General features: G+C 39.5%; 1 protein-coding gene across 1 annotated transcript in view; it reads right to left on the bottom strand.

Annotated features, from left to right (window-relative positions):
• The window catches only part of LOC117506558 (cadherin-22-like), a 766,928-nt gene extending 762,800 nt beyond the window's left edge, over window positions 1-4,128 (bottom strand). Inside the window, exon 1 of the mRNA XM_034166074.1 lies at window positions 3,971-4,128. The gene's annotated coding sequence lies outside the window, so the exon portion shown is untranslated. The remainder of the gene's footprint in view (window positions 1-3,970) is intronic.
• Window positions 4,129-7,078: the final 2,950 nt, after the last annotated feature.

The raw sequence follows: 7,078 nt of genomic DNA on the forward strand, positions 1-7,078 counted from the left end.
TGATTGTCTTTATGTGATTTAACGTGACTACAGAGGTCCAAAGGGATGGGCATTAGTGTACTCATGCTTTTCTTAATTTGCTCTTATTATTAATTTAATGTGAAATTGAATTTAATTGTGAAATTGAAACAAAATTTTAGAAAACTGAGAAAACTAGCTAGATGAAACAAATTATAGTCAAATTATTTTTGGATGTTAATGCTGGATTTTACAGTCACAAATTGAGTTTTACAGCTATTTGTGTCTGTAATCCAGCATGAATGTCCACTAATCATCAGGAACAAGGGGGTTATTTCCATTCGAATCCATTTCCAGCGTTTGCACTGTTTATTTTTCTGTAGGTAATTCGGTCAGCGAATCGTTGTAAAAGGGTGTGGTCCAGTCATCAAACCTTACCGTTGCAGCAGTATCTTCATGCCAAACTGGAAATTCTGTGAGCAGACCTACAGATTTCTCCATCTTGTCAGCCGCATTGAGTTAAATCCACGCTAAATCCATCAATCCATCCAGTTAAATCCATTAAATCCACGCAGTTCTGCATCATCGTCGCTGCACTAGTTTCTGTCGCCTTCAGGTGACGTCATTGTTGACACCTGCGCAGCAAGGTCAACAAGGTCAGGGGGAGGAGTAACACATCGAATGTGAAACGGTTTTAATATTTTGCCACCATCCACGTGATATTTTATGGTCTGAAATCTGAATTATATTTATAATGTGGTTGAAACATTAAATTATAACTCTCCTTTGTGCAAAAGTAATAAATTTAGGTGTACAAAATTGCAGCCTTTTTTAAAGGTTAGTCCAAATTTGATTTTTTTCAATGTATGCATAACAAATTACAGCCTTTTTTAAAGGTTAGACCAAATTAGATTTTTTTTCAATGTATGTATAACAAATTACAGCCTTTTTTAAAGGTTAGTCCAAATTAGATTTTTTTTTTCAGTGTATATATAATTAAAATATTTGATATTTCTATTTTATAGTTCCTGAAAAAGAACAAATTCATTTTTGATTGAAATAAAAAAATTACAGCTGTAAAATGTAATTGAGGCACCTTGTGATAAATTTACAGTAAATCATCACTTTTCATTATTTTTTATTTATAATATTTCACAACCAGCTATCAATAGACAAGGTAGGGGATGGATACATGAAAATCTTCAAGTCACTGAAAACTGTATGTGTTGGACTACATCTTAATCAGTAATTAAGAAAAACACACAGTAAGGTAAATCTGTCTGGAGCAGGCTGAGAGACCGTGCAAGAAGGAGACTAATGAGGAGAGCCACCAAGACATCCTTGGCAACTCTGAAGGAGATATATCCTTCTTTAGCTGTGATTGGAGAAACTGTTCATAGTTCAGTCATTTTGGACATTTTATTAAATATTCTGATTGAGCAAAATTGGTTCATTTGCATTTTATTCTTGAACATAATTTTCTTTAAAAATCAGGAGTGCCAATAATCCTGAGCAGGACTGTAAATCATCATTCCACAACTGTGTGCTGACAATTTTCTAAATAATGATGCTAATTTGAATATAATCAGGTTTTCAATTCTATGTGAAAATCTGATGAACTCTGGTCCAATTCATACAATTCATACAAATTGTATCAGCAAATTAATTTTCCATTCACAGGGGTCACTAAAGGTCACTGGCCTCTTTCAGAGGTCACGCCTCTTTGAGCGATTCCAGCAGAACTGTGTGTAATTGTAAATTTAAAGTCATTGATTGGCTGCTGGGATTGGGGGTGTTTCTCTCATGTTCCCTAAGATGATTTATCTCTGGAGAAAATGCAAAGCCACAAGTGCACATGACAAAAAACAAAAAACAAAACAAACAAACAAACAAAAAAACAGCCGCACGCAGTGAAGAAACAGCCTGAAGGAGTGAACTTCAGCATTTCTAACCACAGCCAAGGTCACTCAGTAATATCCAGGCGCAAAGTGTTCTGTAACCCCTTGGTCACAAATCATATGGTGCAATATGAAACAACCTGCTTGTACTTCATCGGCGCAGACCGCAGAGACGACGGGTCTGCTTCACACACATAACAAATATGAAGCCAGGATGGAAAAGATTTGGATCGATCATGTCGTTGTGGAACTCAAGGCAGCACAGCGGGTTACGTAACAGCTTCACAGTCAATCTCTCGCCAATAAAATACTTCTAAAACACATTTTAACTGCCATTAGAGAAAAATTAACAGCTCACACAAAAGAATTGGGTTTAACAATAAAAGCACACACATTTGAATGGTAAATGGAATACATTTATACCGTACTTTCATGGTGAAAATCGCTCTACAGAGATGCCTCACATTAATGCATTCAAACTGATGCCAAGGAGCTCACATAGGAAGAGCTCACTGCACACTGGGAGCAACCTGGAGATTAAAGACCTTGCCTTAAGGCCCTGAGTGATTTCCGGGCAACAAATTATGATTATTGATTATTTCAGGCAACAAATCTCAGTTCAAGTCTGATAGTATAGATCAGGCACACAATAAAAAACACTGCTTTAAGAAGGTGGACAGCTCAGCATTTGGAACATTTGCAGAAAATGTGACAAACACACACACACAAGAAAAATTGCCACACAAGTAGCAAATCAACATTGAAAAGTTAGAAACTAAACTGTACAATGACTGAATTATTTTGTCCAACTGCAGAAATAGGCATGGTTCCATTGCAGAAAAAAAAGGAAAACTAAAAGATGCTTGCATTTAAGAAGCTGAAATCAGAGAATTTAGACATAAAAAAAATTGACAAAAAATTGGCAATTAATTTAATAACTGATTAATAGTCATTTCAGCTGTACCAATCATGCTTTGGGCTGGAAACCTACAAAGTATTTTTTTTTTTTACTTTATTGAACATAAGACTTTCTTTTATAAAACTGACCCACTTCTCAAACTTTTTTCAGTTCTTCATTAATTGAAAATTATAATTTCAACATTTCAATTTTAGTCTTTTTGTGACACAATCAATTAAAAAACACATGTACGCAGAATTGCGCAATACTGTAGGTGATGTTAAAAAGCATTTATTTGTCACAAAGTTGTGTTTGTTGCCTTTGTTTCTTAAAATTTTTAAAGTAAAGTAACATTTGGAAATTTCCCATTTGCTCTTAAGAAATATCACATGAATGCAGAAACCACAAGGCGCATAACACTTTTGCGCAGGATTACCAATAATAATGATAAATGCACCTTGAAACAACGGGAACAGCTCCTCCTTTTCACTGTTTTAATCATCAGTGCAGTGTATTTTCCACAGCGGGTTTTCCCTGACAAAACTGCTTTGTTAGCTTTTCACTGAAGTCTGCATTCGCTGGTGGTGTTCAGTGGCACAAATCCAAATTACCCAAAACGCATCCACTTTGGCGCATCAAGTGGCTACAGTCCGCAGGAGCGCACGTCATTTTTACACAAAGTCTACAGTGCACTTACTGTATGACTGTGCGACACTTCACTGCAAATCTCTGCCAAACAAATTTAGCAAAGCCACGCACCTTCACGCACGCGGCGTCCGCGCAGCGTGGATACATCACTGTGAATCTGCACTAAAATATTTGAAATAAAAACCAAGCTGCCAGTTACGTTGCGTTCTGAAACGTTTGCACACAGATTCTTGCTTTGTTAAAAGATGGAATTGACAAACCCAGAATGAGTGCGGGTCTCCTGCTGCAGCGGCGCCGCCGTTTAATTGTGCTCCAAGTGGCAACAAGTTCTGCTTTGAAGATAAAAGGAGCAACAAGATTGAAAATCCACCCATACCAAACTGTCAATCAGACGACAAGCACGCAAAATCACGTGCGTTTTCCTCTAAAACTCCCACACCGCAAAGTGGAGAGGTCTGCGCTGCGCACGGAGCATCGGCTTGGATCTGGACCAAAAAAAAAAAAAAAAAGAGCACATCACAGCGCAGCGAACTTTCCGATCGAATTAAAGCACAGTTCAAAGTCCTACCTTTGTGTTTCTGCCGCCGCTATGGACACAACTTGAAGACGGCTGCGGAGAGTGAAAGAGCGCATACGATCCTGTGCGGGACGGACGCTCCGTGCGCCCCGTGTGCCACCGCGATGCGCGTCTGGAGCTGGTGTCGCTCTGATCCCGAGAAGCGCAGACAGAAAGCGGCAAGGCTCGGTGTGGAATGCCCCTGATGGCGAAGGTGGGGCGTTACAACAGGAATTACATGAGGAGTTGGAGGAGAGAGAGAGAGAAAGAGAGAAAGAGAGAGATGCGGCATGCTGCCTCTACTGTGAATTTGCTGGCTGTCAAAAACATTTATGTATGACAACCTAAAAAAAAGAACGATGTGCAAAGTGGAGTTAAAGACATTCATGCATAGGTCGCTGCTGCCCGCTGCTGTTCATGCACCGCCTCCGCATATTTATGTGGGCCGTGCACTTTATCACCAATGTAATTTCTTATAAACAGACAGAAATTTGTAGCCAAAAATATGTCATAGACACTGAGACATATGTTAATATGCAATGCCTGTAAGAAATTATTGTTGTCTGTCACTTTAAATAGAAAGAAGCTGCTCTTTGCCACCCCCCAACACTGAAAAAAGTGAAACCAGGACAAAAAAATTGCTGTAATGTTGTTACATCTACATTTATTTGTTCTCAAAGTATAATTATATATATATATTTTAAGAGAAGCTTAAAAAAAGTGTCCATCCATCAATCCTTATTCTATACCTTCTTACTCCAATGAAGGGTCATGAGGGGATTGGAGCCTGACTCAGCAATGTGACAGGCGGGGTGCACCCTGGACAGGATGCCATTCTATTGCAAGGCCAAGTAATTTGTCCAAGTTTCACTTTTGTCAGTGTAGAAGTGGAGAGGCTCATAAAAGATATATTGCCAGAATGTTACATCATTACCAGAGAATATCACATGGGCGCACATATTAGTGACCATATCATTGAGCCATGTGATGACAGCCGACATCTCCAATCCCCGAAAAACACAGAAGTGTTCTTGAATGTCATGATGGATGACACAGACATTCTAAGACTGATCGGCTCATGTGTCTGTGGTGGAAAACAGTTTTTCAAACATAAATTTGTCACAAATGTGCAATGTCAAATGGGATTTCACCTGTTTGTTATTTTAGAATATTATTCTGTGCACTCACAGAAATATTTAACCCTAACTTTTAAGATTTATGTAATTTTATTACATGACAAATTCCCATTTACTTTTTTTTTGATAATTTTAATACAAACCTACCAAATAAACCTTACATGATGCATATTCATTACTGTAATAAATCCTATTTATGTGAAATGCATAATCCTCAGCTTTATGTACACTCAACAAAAATATAAAAGCAACACTTTTGGTTTTGCTCCCATTTTGTATGAGATGAACTCAAAGATCTAAAACTTTTTCCACATACACAATATCACCATTTCCCTCAAATATTGTTCACAAACCAGTCTAAATCTGTGATAGTGAGTACTTCTCCTTTGCTGAGATAATCCATCCCACCTCACAGGTGTGCCATATCAAGATGCTGATTAGACACCATGATTAGTGCACAGGTGTGCCTTAGACTGCCCACAATAAAAGGCCACTCTGAAAGGTGCAGTTTTATCACACAGCACAATGCCACAGATGTCGCAAGATTTGAGGGAGCGTGCAGTTGACATGATGACAGCAGGAATGTCAACCAGAGCTGTTGCTCGTGTATTGAATGTTCATTTATCTACCATAAGACGTCTCCAAAGGCGTTTCAGAGAATTTGGCAGTACATCCAACCAGCCTCACAACCACAGACCACGTGTAACCACACCAGCCCAGGACCTCCACATCCAGCATGTTCACCTCCAAGATCATCTGAGACCAGCCACTCGGACAGCTGCTGAAACAATCGGTTTGCATAACCAAAGAATTTCTGCAAAACTGTCAGAAACCATCTCAGGGAAGCTCATCTGCATGCTCGTCGGGGTCTCGACCTGACTCCAGTTCGTCGTCGTAACCGACTTGAGTGGGCAAATGCTCACATTCGCTGGCGTTTGGCACGTTGGAGAGGTGTTCTCTTCACGGATGAATCCCGGTTCACACTGTTCAGGGCAGATGGCAGACAGCGTGTGTGGCGTCGTGTGGGTGAGTGGTTTTCTGATGTCAATGTTGTGGATCGAGTGGCCCATGGTGGTGGTGGGGTTATGGTATGGGCAGGCGTCTGTTATGGACGAAGAACACAGGTGCATTTTATTGATGGCATTTTGAATGCACAGAGATACTGTGACGAGATCCTGAGGCCCATTGTTGTGCCATACATCCAAGAACATCACCTCATGTTGCAGCAGGATAATGCACGGCCCCATGTTGCAAGGATCTGTACACAATTCTTGGAAGCTGAAAATGTCCCAGTTCTTGCATGGCCGGCATACTCATTGGACATGCCACCCATTGAGCATGTTTGGGATGCTCTGGACCGGCATATACGACAGCGTGTACCAGTTCCTGCCAATATCCAGCAACTTCGCACAGCCATTGAAGAGGAGTGGACCCACATTCCACAGGCCACAATTGACAACCTGATCAACTCTATGCGAAGGAGATGTGTTGCACTGCATGAGGCAAATGGTGGTCACACCAGATACTGACTGGTATCCCCCCCCAATAAAACAAAATTGCACCTTTCAGAGTGGCCTTTTATTGTGGGCAGTCTAAGGCACACCTGTGCACTAATCATAGTGTCTAATCAGCATCTTGATATGGCACACCTGTGAGGTGGGATGGATTATCTCAGCAAAGGAGAAGTGCTCACTATCACAGACTTAGACTGGTTTGTGAACAATATTTGAGGGAAATGTTGATATTGTGTATGTGGAAAAAGTTTTAGATCTTTGAGTTCATCTCATACAAAATGGGAGCAAAACCAAAAGTGTTGCGTTTATATTTTTGTTGAGTGTATTTAGTAATAATAAAATATAATTACTCTAAATCAATAATAATGACATTATTTATTTAAAATACATAAAGTATATTGTTTGAATTGCATAATAATTATGTTACCTATGCCATTTATCTTGTATAGGTAACATAATTATGCAATTCA

This window comes from Thalassophryne amazonica, chromosome 3 (genome assembly GCF_902500255.1).
Source record: "Thalassophryne amazonica chromosome 3, fThaAma1.1, whole genome shotgun sequence".
In the NCBI taxonomy this organism is placed as follows: domain Eukaryota; kingdom Metazoa; phylum Chordata; class Actinopteri; order Batrachoidiformes; family Batrachoididae; genus Thalassophryne; species Thalassophryne amazonica.